The sequence below is a fragment of the Periplaneta americana genome, chromosome 9, assembly GCF_040183065.1.
Source record: "Periplaneta americana isolate PAMFEO1 chromosome 9, P.americana_PAMFEO1_priV1, whole genome shotgun sequence".
NCBI classification, from domain to species: Eukaryota; Metazoa; Arthropoda; class Insecta; order Blattodea; family Blattidae; genus Periplaneta; species Periplaneta americana.
The window spans coordinates 64,389,886-64,415,694 of record NC_091125.1 but is presented as its reverse complement, the minus strand read 5'-3'; the positions used below and the strand labels follow the sequence as shown (position 1 = coordinate 64,415,694).

The following is a 25,809-nucleotide window of genomic DNA, read 5'->3' as shown; positions in this document are numbered from 1 at the left end:
TGTCACATTCCTCGGCCACACGTCAATTTAGCTATAACCTAACCTTCAACACGCAATACTTACGGAAATATATAGGCCTACTGACGGAGAACTTCAATCGCCTCCTGTCAACGATACCTCACATTGGAGTCTACTCAAGATTATAGCCTTTACCTTAAAGTCGTAGGGTGCTATGCATAGAAATTTCGCTAGCCCGCGCTACGAGCGTGCTAAACTAGCCCCGGCTATCGACTGATTACTTGTACAGGATTCATATCATATCATATCGCTAACACTGGTTTATGAATACGAAAAACGTTAGTTCGCTGATCACCCACTGGAAGCCCGCGCTAAGAATGTCTATGAATATGGCCCGTATATACTAAGGCCGTGTCTCAAAGCTCAAGTCTATACTACCCACTAGTGACTAGCAACTAGCTGACTACCAAACTACTAGGAGCTTTGGTCATGTCTGCTTGAATCACGGTCTTAATAAAACATTTTTAATTAAAAAAAGAACATGACATCATGGCGCAGCACTGGATTAAGAAGTCAGTACCCTAATGTAGTTTCATTACACGTTATATGGAAAAGATAATTGAGGCGTTTAGTTGCAAAATCAGATACATCACTAAAACATAATTTTTCAGTATGAAGGAAAAACGTTTGCAAGGAGCCAAGGATTTGCAACAAATAGTATTTTTCATCATACAAACCCATGTGATGTATCTGACTTCGGAGCATAACAGTACTATAGCAGTTGTAGAATCATATGAAGATATGAAATATAACATTAACTCATATTCGAAAAAAGTGATGTATCTCATTTTGCGACTACACGCCTCAATTGCTTAAAATATTGCAACGTTTAGGTACCGGTAGTAACAGTGTCAATGTTGAAAGTTAAAGCGTTATGCTACATTTTACTTCCAATAGATCTTCAGATTTCATGATCCCAATTTCTGACGAGGTATCCATGTTTGTTTAGTATACAAGTAATCAATGAAGCAAGCATTTTCGTTTACTAGCTACTATGGACTTGATTATTATGCACTATGTAGCTTTGGATCAAGACTTCTGACATCACATCCGGGTATTTAGTTAAGTATCTAGTTCATTTCAACAGTAAATGTAGCTCTGAGATCGGCTCAATTGTAGTAGTTTGTACGTATTCCTAAGTCACGTCATGGAGTTGAGTAAATTTTGCCGAGAAAACGCGCCGTCAGCTAAAATAAACAAATAGGTACAGCGCATTATTGCCTTTCTACTAGTTGATACGGATTCTTTATGTTTGACATTTACAGTCATATATTTTCTAACGAAAGTCTGGGTCTGGGTCCTAGAGAAATTAATAGCGGTTTGTAAAGAAAAGGAAATGACATGTATGATCAGTGCAGTTAGCATTAAACTGAATTCGCGAAGCGATGGTGGTGTAATGGTGAGCATAGTTGCCTTCCAAGCAGTTGATCCGGGTTCGATTCCCGGCCATCGCAAGTATTAATTTTATTATGAAATTACAAATCTGGGTAATAGAAATTGCATCAACTTTTATTCAATAACATACGTTTTAGTATAAACGTAAGGATAAATTAGTGGTTTTCTGTAGATTTGTCTAGAAGATAATTATTCGAAACTCTCAATAGCATCAAAACATGCGGTTATAAGAAGAGCGAAGTGTTTCGTCATCCACCACTTTCTAAGTGATGTAAACCGATAAATAAAACAGGAGGAAGGTGAATGCGAGGTTGTTTAAAGCACGACATTGGAGTAAGTTATCACTAATCAGTACTGAACTCAAACAACTTCTCATACTTTTCAGAGGCTATGAATATTTATGAAGACTCGTAGATTAGTGATGCCGAAATTACTATATAGTTTTGCAATCATACTTACAATACTACCCGCAATACACAGAAGGAAAGCTGTGTACAGAAGGACATAAGGCTACAGAATTATAGATTGAGCTCAAGAGTTTTTGAAGATGTAAACTGCATCCAATTCCGTAATGTTAAAAATAATAAGTTCCAGCCCGCGGTGTAACCACGGGCACCGCTAGTATTTCAGTATAATAATTCATTGCATGTTATATACGAGAATGTCGCGAAATTTCTGTATTACGTACAGCTTATTGTGTTTTTCATTCTTATGTGAAATTATTTAAAAAAACAGTCGCCCGGACAGGGACTTGAACCCTGGACCCTTAGGTTAAAAGCCTAATGCTCTACCGACTGAGCTATCCGGGCTCACGAACTGTATCCCGGATAGCTCAGTCGGTAGAGCATTAGGCTTTTAACCTAAGGATAGGGATACAGAACTGGCGAGAGAGGGGTGGAAAGCATGGGGAAAGCGTTGGTTCCCCGCCCACAGTCCACCGGCGTTAAATGACATATCTGTGGCCCGTACGCAATCACATATAGACAGATACTAAATACAAATCCCCTCCCCTACCAAGTCAATGAGGCAGGGGTGGAAGGAAGGGGTGAGTGACGTATTCCGATGAGTGACGTAACGCCATAATTGTCGCCCATTCTGCAAGCCTGGTCTACACATTTATCTTAAAGTATAGTTTTAATGAAATTCCCATGCGGACTTATCTACACATATCATATGTAGCATCATGACTCTAAGTGTCGTTAGCATTTTCATATATTGACTGTTTATGTTACAGTACGATAATTTAGTCCTGGCAGTCGCCGGAGATGTGCACCTGAGTCAGACGAGTCCATTTAGTTACGCCAAGGGGTGTTTGGGTTAGTCACTCGCTTGCCTTCGGAGCGATCGGATGTCATGCGTGCGATACAGTGATATCTTTTTAGTACAGTTAAGCTGTATTACATTCCTTTACCGACCGCTCGCCCTTATCTCTACTCCGGAGCTCTCCCTACTACTCCTACTACTTCCATTCTTTGGCGTCGCTGAGCTGTCAGGACTAAATAATCGGTCTGTACGTGTACACATCAGTCCATTGAACTGCCTCTAAGCATAAACAAACCTGCATTGCGCTCTACTTTTCAAAACAGAACAACATCAAAACATAAGGAGAAAATCAGTTGAAGTCGTAACATTAGGGAGGAAGGAAACATTACAGACTTGTTCTCATCTGATCACTGTGTCGACGTTACTCACTTGCTACTATGGCAAGAAGACAAATCCCGACATTTGACCGTGTCCGAATAGTCACACTATGTAAGGAAGGACTGTCGTCGAGGGAAGTTGCTAGACGTGTACACGTGAATCAAAGCGATGTGCTAAGAACTTGGAATCGTTACAGAATTAATACAGGTGCAGTTAAGGACTTGCCTTTCTCGGGCTACAAATGCAGCCGATGATCGCTATCTGAGAATTTTGACTCGTAGAAATCGCACGGCCAACGCTATAGGTTTCAATAATGATTTCTTGCAGGCCACAGGGCATCGTTTATGAATAATTGTCGGAATTCATTCACATTAGAACGGTTCATTGCTGTTTCATACGGATTTATGTACATGATGACGAATTCACACTGCATACCATAAAAATGAAAAAGGGAATACCGCTAGAAACTTTTCGTGACATAGAGGATATTCGATTCTTGTTATTGTATAGATGAGTGGAATATGAAGTTGAGAAAATGAAAGTACAAAATATACATCCTCCCCGGCGGGGAATCGAACCCCGGTCTCCCGCGTGACAGGCGGGGATACTGACCACTATACTACCGAGGACTTGTTACAAGAACATTCCAACTACGCAGTACGGAACTGCTAAAGTACTCTGACAACTTTTCCACGGGCATATTAGACTGTTCAAATAAACATATTCCATTACCGTTATTTCAGTTGATTACAGGGGCGTACTAGCAAAGCTATCGTCGTCGCTTTCAAACGCCACAAGCCTAGTCCACAAATTTCACGTTGAACAGACCCTGCAAAACATGCCACACCTCCGTAGAGACATGTTCAGCGTTGGCATTTTCAGAATTTAAACGAGGTACAACTATAGTGACCATACGTACCGATTAATCGGAATTGTCCCGTTTTTAAGCCTTGAATATCCTTTCTCCACTTGTTTTTACAACAAATAGGATTTTGTCCCGATGTTTGGCGTAAGTTTGCAAATTATAAACTTTCTACAAATGTGCCGATGCATTTTATCTATAATGCTTGCATACTGTCGACATGGAAAATATTTCTCAATGCTATAAAATGTAGGCTATCTATTAATGATGGCAAATTTTAGGTTGGTGCCATCTGTTTTGTTTATCAATAGAACGATAATATTCGAGATATTTCACCGTTTTTTGTTCAGTTGCCAAGTTCAGCTAGGGTTTTAATCAATTTAATGCTGTTTATAGTGAACATTAGAACTGTGTTTTATATCTTATAATATAACAGTGCCAAAGAGCCAATGTAAATTTACAGAAAATCTTGCAAAGAAATTTCCTTGTTTTATAGCTACGGCAAATAACTATTCAGCTGAATATAATTGCAATGATTTTTATTCATATTTACTTGCAAAACCTAAGTTTCTGAATGCAATAGCAACTTCTGCTAAGTATGATTGGAGTAAAGAAAGTTTAATGAACCCCTTTAAAAACCTAATTTCTGACTTGAGCTAAATATTAATAAAGTTGAAAGTGCATTTAATTTCTTCTTATTGCTACAGTATTATTTTTAACAACTAGGCCTATAATTTGAAATTATTAACATTCGTTCCTTCTTTTAGTGTTATTCACGCTTCATTTTGGTATGTATATCCGTCTTATAATTAAATTTAAATAAAATAAATAGGTCTACTAGATTTTAGAAGAATATGGTGTCCCACTTTTTTTTTTCTAAAGAAAGTGATTGAAGTTCCACTTTCACTGAAAGGGTTTATTGTCGCCCTATGTACAATAGTGACGTAGAATATCTTTTAATAGTGTGACTTCAAGCGGTTCTGCGATTATAATTATCACGGTCCGAGAAATGTGCAATACTGTCTAGGACACGAGATATTCAAATGAAATTCTCGATTTATTCCAATCTATTTGACAGTTTTAGTAAATATAATACATTTAAATATAGAATGTATACCCAATGCTATGGGGATTTTACCCGTAATCCGGTACGGTCTAGTGGTTAGGATACCTGGCTCTCACCCAGGAGGCTCGGGTTCGATTCCCGGTACCGGAACTTTTTTATTTAAAAAAGTACGTGTAAAATGAATGTTACGAAGGCGAAGAGAAAAGATATTTTGGGTGAAATAATGATTGACAATGCTGAACACACTCTTGTTGACAATACAAGCAAATCAGTGCAACCAAGTGTTGAGCTGTAATGAATGTGGTTGACGTCGCCTCTGTCGCTCTATTGTCATCAGTTTGTGTGTAGTAAGGTAAGAGGAGTAATGCTATACGTAAATATGTTTAGTTCTGAAAAATTCCGATACTGTTGAACGCTTGTACTGTTCAGCATGCCTCACCGTCAACTTCACCCAGGCTACTGTATGCATGCTGATGAATTGATGATGTGCGAATTAATGATGGCAAAATGAGTCCAAGGTTCAATGTCAACTAAGTATACTCTATCTTAGGATTCTATACTCCTCATCAGAAATATTAATTCGCACCCTACCCTCACCTATGATTAAAATCCATAAAACACACAGATTAGGTAATATCCAACTGATGCATACAAAACACATTATATAGGGTCTATCCTAACTTAATAACAAACATTAAAGTGTATGATTCAATAGTTAGCATTTTCGTTTCGTCAGTTCGTATCATAAACTTCAACAGATGATGTTCTAAGCCGTCACGCCTTGAAGTGAAACATTCCATGTCCCATGTTCCATGAGGACAAGACATGAAAGCGAACCCTCTGTTCCGACCTAGCATCTTAGATGGTAGATATTTTCTTCTAAGATGCGCTGTTTCTTTACAATGTTCTATATCTTGTCTTAGGTATAGGTATACCTTTAACTTTCTGTTGGACTAACATATTATCATGTATTTCCTTTCTATCCTCTGGTTGAGTGGAAGAGAAGGCCTGACGGTCTTAACTCTGCCAGAAAAAATAAAGCATTATTATTACTTACTTACTTACTTACTCACTGGCTTTTAAGGAACCCGGAGGTTCATTGTCGCCCTCACATAAGTCCGCCATTGGTCCCTATCATGAGCAAGATTAATCCAGTCTCCATCATCATATTCCACCTCCCTCAAATCCATTTTAATAAAACATTATTATTATTAAATTTATTATTATTATTATTATTATTATTATTATTATTATTATGTGCAACTGTGATTCCTTTTCAACACATAATGGACAGATGGAGGTCGCCTTCTTCGGTGAAAATTTTATGAGTCTCCCAAGCACTCAATCTTAGCCACGCCAAGCCGCTCTACTATCTTCGCTACAAAAATTTATATAGTCACCCCCTCCCCCAATTAAGCATGAGGCCTGATTGTAAATACAGTGAGGATTTTTTTGTACCAATACGATTTTCTGGATGTAGTCTATTAATTTTTAAATGTCACAGTATTATGAGAGAAATGAAATCATAATTTCGTAGGTGAAATTCAACAGAATTTTTATTAATAATACACAAATTTAAAAACAATTGAACAGCTTCGTGCGCCTTGTCATTTGCAATATACTCCACTTCAACATTATATTGCATCAAAGCATTTGAATTTAAAGTCAATTTCCGTGGCATGATGAGACTATCCATGATTATTATGTATGAATAATTCTCTCTTTTTAGTGAAGGATGAGTAGAACAGAGAAAAATTATCTCCGGCACCCGGAGTCGAACCCGAGTTTTCAGTTTTAGGTGCTGATGCTTTATCCGCTAAGCCACATCGGATTCAAGCTACTAAACCGAATTGAATCTTTCTCAGTTTAAGTTCTACCTCTCGGTTTGTCATAGGTGACCTATCCTCATATAGGCCTACTGTGTAACAGATCCAAGGTCATGAATCTTTTCGATCATACGACATTTCCGCCAGCAAAAAATTTTGGTCAATACAGCATTACGGTATAACGATACTCGGGTAATGCGAGGTTTCGGTAACACGGACATAATGATCATCCGATTGTGTTGGCTGTATCGTAGCAGTATCCATCATTCAATTTTGTATTGTCTGTATCCTAGCAATGTAGACCTACATCATTCGTATTCGGTTTATAATCACTTTAATTCTCACTCCGTCACTACTTCTACAAAATCCTGTGTTATAACATATAGGTTTATCTCAATTTAAATAAACATGTAGCCTACTAGTCGTTAAAACTTAACTGAAGAATATTGATGGAGAATCATTTAAGTGTATTGTAAACAGTCATAATTTAAACATTTATGTAACTATTATATTGATTAAGCTGGTTGAGTGGAAGAGAAGGCCTTATGGCCTTAACTCTTCCAGCGAAAATAAAACATTATATTCTATGCTATAACAAAATTACTATAGTGAAAATCGCACAAATAATTCAGTCCAAGAAGAAACACTAATGCTTATAATTAAATGAATTCTGTTACCAATTTCATATGTGCAGCAAACAGAAAACCCATCGTTACTATCGTTGTGAGAACAAGGAAACATGTACAGCAAGATGTAGGCCTACTATTGGTTTGAGTTTTCATAGCGTATAAATATTGGTTGAAGGAACAGGGAGACTCAGTCATCCTTATATTAACAATCAGGAGCGACAACTAGCTGTACTGCAAAGATAATATGAAGAATATAAAGATGACGGACATAAAGCCTTTATCCGTCCGATCCCTAAAATCAAAACCCCATTATGTGCAAATGATTTCCGTCCAATTAGTATCCTACCTGCTCTATCAAAAGCTCTGGAACGTATTGTTCACAAACAACTAATGGACTATCTAACCGAACATGCCTTATTGGATGAATACCAATCCGGGTTCAGAAATGGACATAGTACGACTACAGCACTACTAAAAGTGAATGAGGATATACGTGAAGCCACGGATGAACGTAAATTAACATTACTGACATTACTTGACTTCAGTAAGGCATTTGATACAGTTGACACGGACCTTCTATTATGTAAATTAAGACTTCTGAATCTTTCTGAAAGTTCTGTTACTTGGTTTGAATCCTACCTTCGCGACCGTAAACAATGTGTCATTGCATGCGATTATTCTTCAAAATGGTGTTTCGTGAAATCTGGAATTCAACAAGAATCAGTTCTCGGACCTTTACTCTTCATGATCTATATTAATGACGTGACTAATATGATAAAACACTGCAAATACCATATGTATGCTGACGACTTGCAAATTTATTTGCATTTCCACCTTGACGAGACTAGTGACGCAGTAAACAAAATAAACGAAGACTTGAATTCGATTTCACTGTGGGCAAACAAATTTGGATTAAGGTTAAATCCAGAGAAATCGTAAGCAATCGTAATGGGAAATAATCGTCTACGAAGCACTCTTGATAGCAGTACTATACCACATATAATATTGAATGGGATTATTGTTAAATACAGTGAAACCGTTAAAAATCTTGGCATTTTTATGGATAGCGATCTAAATTGGAATAGTCAAGTAACACACATTTGCAAAAAAATATTTTCTCAACTTCACACCTTGTTTCAAATGAAAGAATTTCTACCACTTAGTCTAAAAAAGAATCTTATTCAGACGCGTGTAATGCCCTATTTTGATTATTGCGATTCCTTGCTAACTAATGTAAGTTCACTCTTAGCTGAGAGACTACAACGTGCTCATAATGTGTGCATACGATTCATCTGCAATACTCGTAAATTTGACCATATAACACCTTCCCTCCAGTTACTTTCATGGGTGCGTCTGAAGGAACGAAGAACAATACATTCACTGTCTCTTCTGTTTAGAATCATGCATACTTCTACTCCGAAATATCTGTTATCGCGCTTTCAATTTCTTACAACTCTTCGAAACCGACATCAAGCACTTCTTTCTATCCCTCATTATAGAACGTCTTTATACTCATCTTCCTATACTGTAGAAATACTTTGCCTCTGGAATTCGTTACCTAATGATGTCAGGGACTGCCGGACTTTATCACAATTCAAAATTAAATTGGAAAATTTTGTCTTAGTTAATGTTTTTTAGGTATTGCTAGAAGTATTGATTTGTGTTTTTTTTTCTTTTTCTTTTTTAACCTAAATTAAAATTGCAAGTTTCTTGTTTATGTTAGTTAATTAGTTAGGATGGAATTAATTATGATACTTAATCACTCATTTAAAGTTTGTGTGACTGCAACCTGTATATTTTTGTGTGGCTTTACTTTGTTTATAGTGTTTTTTTTCTCTCTCTTTATTTCTTTTGTAGCTTTACTTTGTATATTATAGTGTATTTTTTTCTGTTTATTTCTATTATTGTATTTGTATTCCTGGTGTTGTGGAAGAGAAGGCCTGATGGCCTTAACTACACCAGAATAAATAAATAAATAAATAAATAAATAGATAAATAAATAAATAAATAAATAAATAAATAAATAAATAAATAAATAAATAAATAAATAAATAAATAAATAAATAAATAAATAAATAAATAAATAAATAAATAAATATTTACCTAAGAGCTGTAGCGTAGGCCTACACATCAAAACTCAATTCAAGTGAGAACATTGAAAAAACTGATTGTGAAGACGAACACGAATAACTTGTCCTTATGCCACAACATCAATGTATTCATATCACAAAAATAAAATGCAATAAAAATCAATTGTCTTCTTTCATTCTGACCGAAGAAATGAGTTACCGATTTCAGTGACCCAAATAATTGACCGAAAAGTCTTAACCGAAATGTGCTGACTAATATCCAATATCCTGTGACGGAAATACTACTTTGAGCGAAAAAATGTAACCCTAATGTCCGAGATCAATGTATCTGTGACCGAAACGTACAGTGACCGAAAAACACTGACCGAATTTATTCCCGTTGAAATAGCGGATCACTGTTTCTTACGAATTTATGTAATAATTGGTGTCACATTGTCGCCGTATTCCATGGAAATGAAAACAGCTAATGCATACCAATATGGACTTTTCGAGACACAGACAGTTACCGATTGTTGTTACGGTATAGATGACTAAAATGTGATCAGGAATCCCTTTCCAGCACAATAGATATAAGCACAAAAAATTAACTCCCCGGCGGGGAATCGAACCCCGGTCTCCCGCGTGACAGGCGGGGATACTGACCACTATACTACCGAGGATTCAGGAATTTTGGTTACCAGCTACGCACTAGGAGTTTACTACCGCTTCCCTAACAACGTTTTCCAAGGTAATATTAGACTGTACCAATAACTGCAGTCCACTACTGTTATTTCAGTTTATTACAAGACTTTCTGTATACAGTGACGCGATCACCGTCGGTTTCAACCACCACAAGTCTCATCGACAGTCAATTTTCAGGTTTGTAAACAATTTAATCTTGATAGTAAAGACAGGACTTCCATGCAAATGTATGTTTTCATGCAACCTTGCTGCACTTCCCAACCTTTGTACATGGTTACATGGCCTAGAGCAGTGGTCATCAGCATTCGCTGAAAAGGGTAACGGATAAGGAGTGTATCACAATATGCACCGTCGTGCAGAAGAGAGAGAGAGAAAGCATACCCGCCAGCAGCCACGGATGCACGATAGTGCAGTCTCTTATCCTCGGGTATGTTTTGGCCTTTTTAAGGATAAATTCATGCATAATGCATATGTTAAAATTTTTAGATTTAGTAAGGCATGTTTGGTGGTTTATCTTGCATACTACGTCCATTTTAATAGTTTTAGTGCATACAGTCGATCTGCCTTTTTACGTCGAATTTCTATAACTCTGTTGTTCGATACCTCAAAGTAATTTTAATTTCCCGACGGAATCACATATAATTTACAAGTAATCATTTTCTATATCTCGAAGTTCTGTTACCCGATTTTTTCGAATATTTGTCTTCTCAGTAGGAAATAGGTTACACTAGTCGCCTGGAATCTGAAAGCATAACGGCCGTTAGCTTCGTCTGTAAAACAGAGAGTGCGCATGCGCGACCATATATTACAGTACTGTTTCTACCCACCGCGTAACGTCACTCACGCTTGCAGATTCCAAGCGCGAAGTGTACATATTCTTTAACTCGATCTTAAGGTGAAAATGAAAGTTATGAATATATGTTTAGACCTAAGTAAAATTTAATGAATGTACTAATAAAATATCGTTATTTTTACAAGCATTATAGGGTAAACATTGGTAATTTCGTGGCAGTGGTTATTTCGTGATACTTTTTCTTTGCTCTTATGTGAACTAACCAATGGTGTTACGAGATCCAAATTTCCGCCAAGGGATTGCATATGTTGTCCATTTTCCAGAAACATACAGCTAAGCTTTGTGTGACTATTGTAGTTGCTTCAGTGAGCTTTTATGTTTGGAGAGAGCAAGTTTGCTTCGACTTCTCAGGCATACAAATTTTGTGGATGTTTGTAATTACATTACAGGCTTATTACTAAAGGTAAGCGTATGATATTTGGTACAAAGATTTATTGTATCTTCATGAAATTTTAGGAAATGTTTTTGGAATTTTAGATACATCTGTAGTCGCCATATAGGCTTAGCTTTACTGATAGAAATCTTAGCTGTTTGAGGCGAAATTTTGTTGAGCATTAAGTGTTACAATGTTTAAAATAGTATAAAACGTATTACAATATGAATTTCAGAAATCTGAAGACAAGATGTGATAACAAAAAAGAAAATGGAGACGCAATGGGTTCAGTTTAGCTTCTGTTTGATTTGTAATCATGCTAAGTGCCAATGATAAGTGCTAGATGACTTGTAAGAATTGTGACAGAAGATGGAACATGGCTCCACCATTTTGGACCGGAGACAGAGGCAGACAATGGAGTGGCATCATGCAAATTCACCAAAGAAATATACATTCAAAAGTACACCTTCGGCAGCAAACGTTATGGCTACTGTGTTTTTCGATTCAAAAGGACTATTGCTTGTGGACATCATGCCACACGGAGCCACCATTAATTTTGACGGGTATGTTGCAACTCTCAAGAAACTTCAAGTTCGACTCAGTCGTGTTCGACGACATCGGGAGAAGCAGGATGTTTTGCTATTGCACGACAACGCATAGCCATATTGATATTGATATTGATATATTTATTTCTACAACTCTTATTTGGTAATGGGTCGCCACCACATCTCTGTATTCGTGCTCCCCATTACCTTCTAATTACAATAAACTTTCATTGACGTGTGCAGTCATCTTGCTTTACCTTTGTTACCTCTGTTACTATAATACATACTCTCAATTTGCTTTCTAACCTCTCCCCTTACTTCCTATCGTCTAAAATTTCCCTAATTTTGAACTAACTTTTACTAACACTATTTAATCATACTCATTCACTTTCATCACTAATTTACAATCAGTTCTACCTCTCCTCACTTCTATCATCATTCTTATCCCCTATTTCTTCATTAAACAGTGAATCACATGTTTATTTTGTTAACTGTTCCCTTTCACCCCGATAAATTTTCCGTTTGCCACTATTTTTGTAAGTAAATTCAACATTCATTTGTACATAGCCATATGTCAATCACAAGATCACAGACCAGATCAGAAAATTCGGATAGACAACACTGAAATGTCCGCCTTACAGTCCTGAACTGGCATCGTGCGATTACCATCTCTTTGGTAAACTGAAGGATCCTTCGCGGAACGAGGTTAGAAGATGACTCCCTTGTGCACGCTGCTAAAGAGTGGCTCAGACGTGTAGGTGCAGACTTTTACCGTGCTGGTCTACAGGCCCTCGTGCCTAGGTTACGTAAGGCAGTTGAAAGGGAAAGGGATTATGTGGAAAAGTGACATTTTGTTCCTTAAGGATGCATCTACATTCTGTGAAAATAGCAAAGCTGTAGGATAAAAATATAATTTTTAAACAAACGTTATGCATTACTTTTGGAGTTACCCTAGTAATATAGGCTATAGTAAAGTCCGTAATAAAAGTGTTCACCCTTTCAGGGCAAAGAAGATCCCTTTTCAATTTCAATTTTTACTTTGATTTCATTCTTATTATGTGTTGATATGTATTTCTATGTTTTCTTGCTATGAATATTAGACAGAATTACTATGTTTGAAGTCTTGTAACAATAAATGAGAATTTAATTTGACTTTAATGAATTTTTCCACAGTTCTTCTACCTCTCACGAAATTATCAATGCAATATCACCAAATTACCAAGGTTATCACGAAATAACCAACCTTTCAGCTTAAGTTGTAAAAGTGGTTTTTGGCACATATTCAAGAACGTATCCAATCTTTTATGTCTCCAGATTTGTACAGGAAGTTATCGTCTTTTAGATGAAAAAATCGGAATAAGGATATATTTACACATTTGCATTTTAAATTAGTTTTCATGAAATTATCACGAAATTACCAATGTTTACCCTATATATGAGTATTTTCTTTGCTTGAAAGAGTCCTTCTCCAGGAATCAACCCATCAGTACTGATCTTACCCCTGTTAATCACTACAAGCAGGTATCTGTACTACCGTAACTATATAGCACAATGAGCACCACTACGACAGCATAAAAGATGTCTTTAATATTATGGGTACCTGCTTCTAATGAAGTGCACTGGTAGCAATTTAAAACATGGGGGCATGAGATAGTTACTCTGCCTGCCATTAAAATTCACTTCAATTAAATCCCCCCCTCCCAAAAAAACTTCTTCTCACACTTTGTTATGAATTGCTAAAATCGTTGTCCTGAAAAGCAAAGAAAGATTCTAAGGACAACCTCGACTTCTCTTTGTGGAAACTTAAGCGGTATAGATTTCTCTACGTGTATATATAGTAACTAAAATGTTTAACACCTTAATCACATAATACTTGTCATCAATAATAATTTATTGTATTGGAATTTTTTTGTATTTAGCTAGTAAGCAATGTGATTACAATTCAAAAGTATACAACAAAAAATGTTTCTAGCCACTACCTAAGAGCCAGACTCGTGTACTGTGTGATCTTAGTCAATAATATAACATAAAAGTTACAAAGGCAGGTCGCTAAATACACTAATTAACTTAATTCAACCCACAACTAGCACACAAGAGAAAAAGAAGGAAAACAGATGTAATATAAATTGGCAATCAGACAGAAGCCAGTGACATTCAATAAAAGCATGAATATAGTTGACAGATATAAAAAGGTAAAAAATACACACATTTTTATATTATATATATCATGAATAATTTTATAAATTTCTTTTTAAAGGTTAATTTTTAAATATTTTTTTCCATATTTCAAACATTCCTTGATACCAAAATTCGACTGTATTTTATGCAAATGACATAATACTGTAGTTTATATTTGTTGCCCCATAGTTTGGTGTTTCTGAGCTTACAATATTTGAGTATGCCTATATCTACTGAAAAATATAAGTGAAAGAAGTAATGGTTCCTCAGGGCTCCTACCTGAGAACTCCTGGATCTTATCAGCTAATCCCCTCATTGTAATGTCACACTGAAATTCCAAACCCCCAACTCTTCTTCTATGCAAACTTCACCCTGAAGTTAAAATTATTATGAGAAGAATCTAATAACAAGATTATTTTGTACTGAAATGTCATAAACCTCGTTCTCCTACCACTTAGCTATCCCCTCATTTTAATCCACTCTGAACCGTCACATTCCTCGGCCTCACGTCACTTAACTATCCCCTGTTCTAATCCACTCCAACCGTGTCACATACCTATCCCCTCATTTAACTTATCTAACCTTGTCACATTCCTCAGCCACACGTCAATTTAGCTATACCCTCTTCTAATCTACTCCAATCGTGTAACATACCTCAGCCTCATGTCACTTATCTATCCCCTCATTTAACCTATCTAACCTTGTCACATTCCTCGGCCACACGTCAATTTAGCTATATCCTCTTCTATCCACTCCAATCGTGTCACATACCTCAGCCTCATGTCACTTATCTATCCCCTCATTTAACCTATCTAACCTTGTCACATTCCTCGGCCACACTCAATTTAGCTATAACCTAACCTTCAACATGCAATACTTACGGAAATATATAGGCCTACTGGCGGAGAACTTCAATCGCCTCCTGTCAACGATACCTCACATTGGAGTCTACTCAAGATTATAGCCTTTACCTTAAAGTCGTAGGGTGCTATGCATAGAAATTTCGCTAGCCCGCGCTACGAGCGTGCTAAACTAGCCCCGGCTATCGACTGATTACTTGTACAGGATTCATATCATATCATATCGCTAACACTGGTTTATGAATACGAAAAACGTTAGTTCGCTGATCATCCACTGGAAGCCCGCGCTAAGAATGTCTATGAATATGGCCCGTAGATACTAAGGCCGTGTCTCAAAGCTCAAGTCTATACTACGCACTAGTGACTAGCAACTAGCTGACTATCAAACTCCTAGGAGCTTTGGACATGTCTGCTTGAATCACGGTCTTCATAAAGCATTTTTAATTAAAAAAGGAACATGATATCATGGCGCAGCACTGAATTAAGAAGTCAGTACCTTAATGTAGTTTCATTACACGTTATATGGAAAAGATAATTGAGGCGTTTAGTTGCAAAGTCAGATACATCACTAAAACATAATTTTTCAGTATGAAGGAAAAACGTTTGCAAGGAGCCAAGGATTTGCAACCAATACTATTTTTCATCATACAAACCCAAGTGACGTATCTGACTTTGGAGCATAACTGTACTATAGCAGTTGTAGAATTATATGAAGATATGAAATATAACATTAACTCATTTTCGAAAAAAGTGATGTATCTCATTTTGCGACTACACGCCTCAATTGCCTAAAATATTGCAACGTTTAGGTACCGGTAGTAACAGTGTCAATGTTGAAAGTTAAAGCGTTATGCTATATTTTACTTCCAATAGATCTTCAGATTTCATGATCCCAATTTCTGACGAGGTATCCATGTTTGTTTAGTGTACAAGTAATGAATGAAGCAAGCATTTTCGTTTACTAGCTATTATGGACTTGATTGTTATGCACTATGTAGCTTTGGATCAAGACTTCTGACGTCACATCCGGGTATTTAGTAAAGTATCTACTTTATTTGAACAGTAAATGTAGCTCTGGATCGGCTCAATTGTAGTAGTTTGTACGTATTCCTAAGTCACGTCATGGAGTTGAGTAAATTTTGCCGAGAAAACGCGCTGTCAGCTAAATGAAACAAATAGTTACAGCGCATTATTGTCTTTCTACTAGTTGATACGGATTCTTTATGTTTGACATTTACATTCATATATTTTCTAACGAAAGTCTGGGTCTGAGTCCTAGGGAATTTAATAGCGGTTTGTAAAGAAAAGGAAATGACATGTATGATCAGTGCAGTTAGCATTGAACTCAATACACGAAGCGATGGTGGTGTAATGGTGAGCATAGTTGCCTTCCAAGCAGTTGATCCGGGTTCGATTCCCGGCCATCGCAAGTATTAATTTTATTATGAAATTATAAAAACTGGGTAATAGAAATTACATTAACTTTTATCCAATAACATACGTTTTAGTATAAACGTAAGGATAAAATAGTGGTTTTCTGTAGATTTGGCTATTCGAAACTCTCAATAGCATCAAAAAATGCGGCTATAAGAAGAGCGAAGTGTTTCGTCATCCACCACTTTCTAAGTGATGTAAACCGATAAATAAAAAAGGAGGAAGGTGAATGCGAGGTTGTTTAAAGCACGACATTGGAGTAAGTTATCACTTATCAGTACTGAACTCAAACAAGTTCTCATACTTTTCAGAGGCTATGAATATTTATGAAGACTCGTAGATTAGTGATGCCGAAATTACTATATAGTTTTGCAATCATACTTACAATACTACCCGCAATACACAGAAGGAAAGCTGTGTACAGAAGGACATAAGGCTACAGAATTATAGATTGAGCTCAAGGGTTTTTGAAGATGTAAACTGCATCCAATTCCGTAATGTTAAAAATAATAAGTTCCAGCCCACAGTGTAACCACGGGCACCGCTAGTATTTCAGTATAATAATTCATTGAATGTTATATACTAGAATGTCGCGAAATTTCTATATTACGCACAGCTTGTGTTTTTCATTCTTATGTGAAATTATTTAAAAAACAGTCGCCCGGACAGGGACTTGAACCCTGGACCCTTAGGTTAAAAGCCTAATGCTCTACCGACTGAGCTATCCGGGCTCACGGCGTCTAGTGGTTTCAAAATCAGTGTCCTTCGTCACTGTTAAAGTTTCCTCAGCGGGAATAATTTAAAAAATCATCGCTGCTTTTCAAGACTAATAGGAGAGTGATGATGCGATATGTGACGTCACGTATGATGGCATTTGTTGAAAATACGAATTTAATCAGGTGCTGCTACCCCAGACTATCTTTCTTCCACTCTATACCACTCTACATATTTTACTCTTCTTGTTTTCTCTCTCTCTTTCTCTTTATCCACTTTATTTTATTAACTACTTGATACTAAATTGGAATACATTACTCATCTTTAAATTTAAATATATAGGGCCATATTCACAGACATTCTTAGTACGGGCTTCCGGTGGATGATCAGCGAACTAAAGTTTTTCGTATTCATAATCCAGTGTTAGCGATATGATATGAATCCTGTACAAGTAATCAGTGGATAGCCGGGGCTAGTTTAGCACGCTCGTAGCGCGGGCTAGCGAAATGTCTATGCATAGCACCCTAAATATTTAAATACGCCAGAATTCGACTCTAAGATCTTTCGTTTTGTGAACCATTATAATAGCCATTACGCTACGAATTCCTTGATAAATAAACTCTTAAAAATTATATTAACGCACAATTAACATTAAATACTTCCAAAGATATTTAAACATATGACTTTATTATATAACAGAACTGAATTCAATAGTTTCTTATTGATCTTATTACAGTTAATAATGTGGCAAATATATCACGAATTAATTAACTTATATTTTACACGGAACTAATATGATAGATATCCGAATGATGGCGTGACTGCACTTATCTATTATCAATTGTTTTAATATATGAGCCGTTGAGAGCAGAAGTGGTGTAAGTTAAAAATGGGTAAGGAGGGTTAAAGTAAACATTCTGTAAAATACAACGCAAAGTATCAATTAATGTTCAATTTATTTAAACTATTAGTATTCAGTGGATAGCACAAAGGACATATTAATTGCTACTTTTCGCTGTATTTTACAGAATTTTTAGTTTAAACCTCATTACCCAATGTTGACTTACACCACTTCTGCTCTGAACTGCTCATTTGTACTTATATTAAATCCATTCACTACATTACTCCCTTTAGTATTCTATTAAGGTAAGTTAAATTGCCACATTTTTATTAAAGCAGTTTTTCATACTTGCAATGTAATGTGCGGACATACTGGTACGTAAAGTCATATAGACCTATTACGTCATCCAACTTCTTGATCGGAAAAATAGCAACTCTTCCTTGAATTATACCCTTTAGCCTCACGGTACGTAAGCATTGAACCTACTATAGCGTTAGTTTTTCGTGTAGCACCTGTTGTTTGCAGCTGTTGGGTGTTAAAAATGTGTTTAACTTTACCCTTTCGTACTTAGGCTCATGAATTTCAAAAAGGTGTTCCTTTAGGCTAGTATTGCGTTACCACTGTAAGATACAAATGTATTTAGTATTAGTATTAGTATTTATTTAACCTGGTAGAGATAAGGCCGTCGAGCCTTCTCTGCCCCTCTACCAGGGGATTACAACTATACCATGAACAATAAGATTACAATTAATATTAAATTTACAATTACAATTACAATAAAAATTAAAGTACGACAAGAATACCTGATTAATGAAAGCTAGACATTTTATCATAGAAGTTAAGAACAAAGAATATTTTTGTATTTACTGAATTACAAATTAAACCTACAATAACAAAATTCTATAGTGATGAAATTACCGGATATTGAAACATTTTGTGATAGATTAAGAGAACTATTTACAAGAAACCATGTCTGAACGAGTCTCAATTACTGACCAAGTGCCTAGTAAGTTTGCGTTTGAATTCAATTTTATTTCGACAGTCCCTGATGCTAGCAGGTAACGAATTCCAGAGTCTTGGCAGGGCTATTGTGAAAGAGGATGAGTATGAGGAGGTGCGATGGGATGGTATTATTAGTATTGTTTCATGGCGAGAGCGTGTGTTCAGATTGTGGTGGGAAGAAAGGTAAGTGAAGCGAGACGACAGGTACGAATGAATAGAAGTGTTCAAGATTTCGAAGAGAAGGAGAAGTGAATGTAAATTTCTTTTCTTATCTAGTTTAAGCCAACCTATTGCTTCCAGGGATGGGGTAATGTGATCATATTTACGAACATTGCTTACAAAACGTACACACAAATTATGAGCACGTTGAAGTTTCGTTTTGTTGTCGCTGGAAAGGTCAGTCAGTAAAATGTCAGCATAGTCAAAATAGGGAAATACAAGGGTCTGCACAAGGGACTTTTTTAAGCAAGAGGGAAGATGAACATTTATATTATTATCCATGTGAATGCCAAGATTTTTTACCGAAGAACTGAAAGGGATATGCACTGTACTTACTTTAACGGGGGAAATGTCTAGGTGCTTTACAGCGTCGGTTTGCCGTTTGTGTCCTAATATGGTTGCTTGTGTCTTTCCAGGATTGATATTAAGATGGAATTTCTTACTTGGCTTCTAGATGAGCCGTATGTACTGTAAACAAAATAAAAATTCAGTGCCGACGCCAATTTGACACCGAAAATGGAGTCGAAAGTTTCAGTGAAAGTATGGACCAGCGGAGAGGTGCGGGCAGGCGAGATCGCTCGAGAAAAGCGGAAAGGGTAGGCAGCAGGGAGGGGCAGCACACATCTCATTTCTGTGTCTTGGAAGAAGGGGACATTTTTAAACAATTATGAATAAATGCAAGGCACACCAAAAGCCTAAACTAACCTAATTTGGCCTAACCTGTCAGTGATTCGACCTTAGGAAAACTCGCTTTTTCTCTGTGCTCAGTAAAGAAACGCACGGAAATGAGATTATGTGCTGCCCCTCCCTGCCGCCTATCCCTTCCACCTCGAAGGAGCTATTCCATCTACCTGCACCTCTCCGCCGGCTACCACTTTCACAGCAACTATCCACATTTGGGTGTGAAATTGGTCTCGGCATTGATTTTTTTTTTAATATTTCCACATCTACATTCCGACAGGCTGCGAAATATTGTCTCCAGGCTTATTAGGATCCGGTACGCTTTAGCAACCAATGTACGCACAACTTGACTATAGAGTTCCTTGAACATAGTAGACAGACATACTGTAAATGTAAACAACTACATCAATGTGCTTCGTTATATTCTATTTTTTTTTATTTTAGTAGGTTATTTTACGACGCTTTATCAACATCTTAGGCTATTTAGCGTCTGAATGAGATGAAGGTGATAATGCCAGTGAAATGAGTCCGGGGTCCAGCACCGAAAGTTACCCAGCATTTGCTCATATTGGGTTGAGGAAAAACCCCAGAAAAAAACTCAACCAGGTAACTTGCCCCGACCAGGAATCGAACCCGGGCCACCTGGTTTCGCGGCCAGAAGCGCTGACCGTTACTCCACAGGTTTGGACTATTCTATTATTAATAGTACAATCTATTGACGGTGGAAAATGAAGTGGGATACATACCTCACAAGTTTTCACGTCCCTCGGCGACATTGAAGTCGTTAGCGTTACAATGAACAACCAATACTACATACTTGCAACTAGTTTGAAAAACTATATATTGAAAATGCACTGTGATGGCCTGAATTCGTTTCGTAGGGAGAAACGGAAGAATACTGTATCTCTGATCACGAACCGGATTGTACTCTAACGCACAGGTAAACAAACCTCAACGCTACACCTGACTCCATCTACACTCCGTTGCACTGTCAACTTCACTTCATTCTTAAGTTGTCTCGGATTGTAAGACTAGTTATCTCAATGGCTTTGTGACCGAGAAAATATATGAGGTTAAGTGGTCCATCATGTATTATAGTCTTAGCTCGGAAATAAGTAGCCTATAGATCATTTGACAATCTACACTCGCAGTAAATCCGAAATACGTAGTTTCGGATTAACATTCCACCAATCCTATATTGTAAATTAAAATTATTATGCTTATATCCTCTAGTAAATGAAGTGACTAATCAATTAGTTGCCTGACTAACTGAATTATTGTCTATTTCACTAAGACCCAGTTGTACGATTGCGGAATAAATATTGGAATAGCTATTCGTGGAATAGCCTAACTATAGAATACATGGAGATCCGTGTTGTATGACGTTCGTTTATTCCAAGGTTATCTATTCCATAGTTAGCAGAATTGAAACAGAAGTTGGCAGTAATTTAGGTGGTGTTTTGTTTATAAAGTGAATCACATTATTTTTTTTATATTTCTAAACATATTTTTATTGTTATTTTGTCTACGGAGTTTATTATAAAGAAATTAATAGGAACCAAAAGAAATTAGAAATCAAAAATATAAGATAGAAGATACATTTAAGCTAGTTGAGATAGTGAATGACTATAATAATGTGCTAGAAAACAAAACTGATGTATAGGCCTAAGTCATAACATCTACTGAAGGGCAAGATCACGGGAGTCTGTAGCTAATCCCTATTTCAGTTTGGTTGATAGGCCTTTCCCCTCTACTCACACCCTCTACCATCAGTGAAGGGGAAGATGCTACTGTCCATCTCACAAACGTTCGACTAATTGACTTACAACACAGTGACAAATTTTATTATCAACAATTTGTACTGTAATCAATATTTCGAAAGTCTATACTAAGCGTTTATATTTCACTTTTATTGCTGTTTATATCAACTGACACATTAAAAAGCTATTGACAGCAGAAGATAAATGTTTTCTTCATCGCTAGTTGCTACTCTATAGCATACAACTAAATGATTACATTATTCCGAAATGGGCCTACATTGGCTTAAATACGAAACTGAAGAGTTGAAATACATATTGAACAGCTATACCCTGAAGGGTCAGATCTAGACTTCAAACAAGGTGCAACAGTGACGTAGAATCTCATAATACCATGCAGGCACACGCATAAAAGATATTCTACGTCACTGTCGCACCTCGTTTGAAGACTAGAGTTGCCTATTCTATACCGAACACACATCATAGTACTGTAGGTTTAATACTCGTGACGCTGAACGTAACTTCAGCACTATAGCAGGACAATAGGCTAAATATGAAACGGCTTCATTAAGCGTGAGCCCGGCTAGCTCAGTCGGTAGAGCATTAGGCTTTTAACCTAAGGGTCCAGGGTTCGAGTCCCTGTTCGAGCGTTTGTTTTTTAAACAAATATCACGTACGGATAGAGAGCATCAACTTAAGTAATCATTGAAGAGGTGCATATATGTTGGACCTACCATACAATATTATTTGAGCCGTTCAGAGCAGAAGTGGTGTAAGTCAAAAATGGATAATGAGGGTTAAAGTAAACATTCTGTAAAATACAGCGCAAAGTAGTAATTAATATTCAATTTATTTAAACTATTGGTAGTCAGTGGATAGTACGAAGGACATATTAATTGCTACTTCGCGTTGTATTTTACAGAATTTTTACTTTACACCTCATTACCCGATTTTGACGTAAACCACTTCTGCTCTGAACGGGTCATTTGATGAAATTCATGTACGGAAATTAATAAGTGGGTTTTATAGTAAAATGAAATTTCCACCAAGAAAGTGATAATTTTTTCGTTACAAATACACATCATTCATAGATGTTGTAATCAAGAAACAAACTAATAAATTCAGAATTGGTATTGGTGGCCACGGAGGTGAGGAGGGATCATTCCTATGTATTGCAACATAACTAGGCTTTTTGCGCACCCGTTAAGGAATAAGTTGCATGCCCATTGTAATATTATGCTAATTCGGCTCAACTATTCAGCATTCCTCTCCAGCCAGCAAGTCCGAATATCACATCTATAGTCTTTCACAGCTCTCAGATCCACTTAAGGCGTGTATTCTCCGCCAGGGTGAGATCAGGGGCATTGATGGCTAAATAAGCAGCCATGTTATTGCCTTAGGGTGAGATCAGGGGCATTGATGGCTAAATAAGTAGCCATGTTATATATATATATATATATATATATATATAAGTTTAGAATAACGAAGTATTAGGGAAGTAGGTAAAAATATTTGACAGGTCATCAATACAAATTGCAAATTACTCTGTAACGTTTTCCTTGATAAAACAGTTTGTATAATACTTAAATTAGTAGTATAACGAACTAGTATATTTTTTTTCGAACGAATACAGCATTGAAGAGCAAGAAATGTTAGGCCGTCCGTAGTAAAGACTGCGCTATTTACTTTTGAAGATCTTCAATCAATCAGTCGTTACCATACCATTTATCTGGAATGTCGACTTACATGCCATTTTAATTAAAATCATAACTATTTTTCAATGCACAAAAATACTATGCACCATAAATTTTAGGCTTTTGTTGTTCTCTATTGCTGAAACAAATATTTGTACCTTTTTACCTAAAACACATCGTCCTACTAATTATATTAAATACATAATTATTTTGAGTATGATGCTTCACTGTCAATGTACCACTCATAAAAATGCATAGAAATATACTGTAATAAGAAAACTTAATAAAACAAAGAGAGATATGAACTTAACATGAAATGCGTTTTCCTTGATAAAACAGTTTGTATATTACTTAAATTAGTAGTATAACAAACAAGTATTTTTTTTCGAACGAATACAGCATTTAAGAGCAAGCATTGTTAGACCGTTCGTAGTAAATATTAGCTATTTATTTTTTAATATCTTCAATCAATCAGTCGTTACCATTCCAATTACCTGGAATGTCGACTTACAAGCCATTTTAATTAAAATCATAACTATTTTTCAATGCACAAAAGTACTATGAGATATGCTAAAATGCACAACAAATTTTAGGCTTTTGTTGTTCTCTATTGCTGAAACAAATATTTGTACCTTTTTACCTAAAACACATCATCCTACTAATTATATTAAATACATAATTATTTTGAATATGATGGTTCACTGTCAGTTTACCACTCATAAAAATGCGTAGAAATATACTGTAATAAGCAAACTTAATAAAACAAAGAGAGATATGAACTTAACATGAAATGCAGTATAATGATACACTGAAAATACCACAATTCTCATAACCAGGGAACGGATTTATATGGACTAAAAATATATGAAATATGTAAATATATATGTAGTTATTTTTACCAAAATATGGAATTAAATATGGATTTTTACCAAAATATGGAATTAAATATGGACTTAAAATTATAAAAAAAATGACTATGTACGTTAAATATTGGTACATTTTAATCAAACTAAACAAAAAATATAATGGACGTACCTTATCTTCCAATGTAGTTTCAACAAAACACAATTTTTATTGTCTGTTACCATAACAATAGGTTACAAACATTTCTTTCAAGTGCTGAAAAGTGAATCTTCTTCTATTGTCTCTGAGGATAGATTTATACTGACTAAAAGAGCGTTCGACGTCACAAGAAGTAACTGGTACATAATTCAATTTCACAATGTCTGCTGGGGATAAGTCCAAGTTAATCTTCACTGTTGATTCACCACTCATCACAGCAACAACCTTTTGTAGTTCTTCATATCCAGGGTTTTTTGAAAGTACAGTGTCCACCTTAGCTCTTACTGCATCTGCAACTTTACCTCTACCACGATTCAGTTGTTCCACAGTACTATTTATAATTTCAAAACTTTCAGATAGTGAAAGGTGCCTATTTTGGAGACTTTTGAGCGTTTTTATGATGCATGAAAATGTATGCTGAATGTGAGCTAAGTCATTCTTCACACTTATGTCACAGGTAACTGTTTTCGCAGTATCAATTGAGACTGCATCTTCAGAGTCCAATGCAAGGAGAACATTGTTAATAGAGTCTATATGTTCGGCATAATATTCAACTGCTTCTAGCCATGTACCCCATCTAGTTAAAATTGGCTTTGGTGGCAATGGAATTTCAGGGTACATTTCTTTCAACACGTTAACTCTACTGGGAGCTTTGAGAAATACTTTTTTCACTGATGAAATCAACAAATCTACTTTAGGGAAATTGTCTCTGACCACTTCTGCCACACGATGAAATGCATGCGCCACACAAGTAAAATGAGTCAATTTAGGATATACAACAGATAATGCTTGTCCAGCTTTGACCATATAAGGGGCAGCATCGCTAATAAAGAATAACACATTATCGTACATAATACCCTTTGGCCACAGGATACCCATAGCTTCGTTGAACAGTTTAACTATAGTTTTGTTATTGCACTTTTCTAGAACATCACAATGTAAAAGAATTCGTTCAGAATATTGTTCACTTAACAAACCGATAACTACATTACCAACAAGTCTACCTTCTTTGTCGGGAGTCTCATCAATGGAAACCCAAATTGAACTATCTTTAATTTCATCTCTTATCTTCTGTATTGTCTCATCGTAGATGGATGGAGCATACGTCTTCCTAAGTGTTGACTCATCCGGGATTGTATGTTGAGTATATTTTTCAAGGAATTCCCTGAAGACCTTATTCTTTAGTTTGTAGAGAGGAATATCAGCAGAGATGAGAGAACGGCACAGGTCGATGTTAAACTCAGATCTTACATTCGATGTTGTTGGTTGTGTTAAAAACAATTGTCTCTGCTTGGAATTTAGTTGTTTGTTGGCCTGATGTTTACTAGTTGTAATGTGTTGTTGCACCAGGAACTTTTGTGTAGATGATACTGCACACTGACACAAAT

The 25,809-nt window shown here is 36.2% G+C and overlaps 8 non-coding genes across 8 annotated transcripts; 4 read left to right on the top strand and 4 right to left on the bottom strand.

The window, feature by feature from the left end:
* The first annotated feature begins 1,400 nt into the window (after positions 1-1,400).
* On the top strand, positions 1,401-1,472 carry TRNAG-UCC (transfer RNA glycine (anticodon UCC)). The gene has a single exon. It is a non-coding gene; the product is annotated as a tRNA-Gly (tRNA).
* Positions 1,473-2,149: 677 nt separating this feature from the next.
* On the bottom strand, positions 2,150-2,222 carry TRNAK-UUU (transfer RNA lysine (anticodon UUU)). The gene has a single exon. It is a non-coding gene; the product is annotated as a tRNA-Lys (tRNA).
* A 1,389-nt stretch (positions 2,223-3,611) lies between these two features.
* On the bottom strand, positions 3,612-3,683 carry TRNAD-GUC (transfer RNA aspartic acid (anticodon GUC)). Its single transcript has one exon. It is a non-coding gene; the product is annotated as a tRNA-Asp (tRNA).
* A 1,377-nt stretch (positions 3,684-5,060) lies between these two features.
* Positions 5,061-5,132, top strand: TRNAE-CUC (transfer RNA glutamic acid (anticodon CUC)). Its single transcript has one exon. It is a non-coding gene; the product is annotated as a tRNA-Glu (tRNA).
* A 4,982-nt stretch (positions 5,133-10,114) lies between these two features.
* Positions 10,115-10,186, bottom strand: TRNAD-GUC (transfer RNA aspartic acid (anticodon GUC)). The gene has a single exon. It is a non-coding gene; the product is annotated as a tRNA-Asp (tRNA).
* A 6,188-nt stretch (positions 10,187-16,374) lies between these two features.
* TRNAG-UCC (transfer RNA glycine (anticodon UCC)) lies at positions 16,375-16,446 on the top strand. The gene has a single exon. It is a non-coding gene; the product is annotated as a tRNA-Gly (tRNA).
* Positions 16,447-17,109: 663 nt separating this feature from the next.
* Positions 17,110-17,182, bottom strand: TRNAK-UUU (transfer RNA lysine (anticodon UUU)). Its single transcript has one exon. It is a non-coding gene; the product is annotated as a tRNA-Lys (tRNA).
* Positions 17,183-22,242: 5,060 nt separating this feature from the next.
* On the top strand, positions 22,243-22,315 carry TRNAK-UUU (transfer RNA lysine (anticodon UUU)). Its single transcript has one exon. It is a non-coding gene; the product is annotated as a tRNA-Lys (tRNA).
* Positions 22,316-25,809: the final 3,494 nt, after the last annotated feature.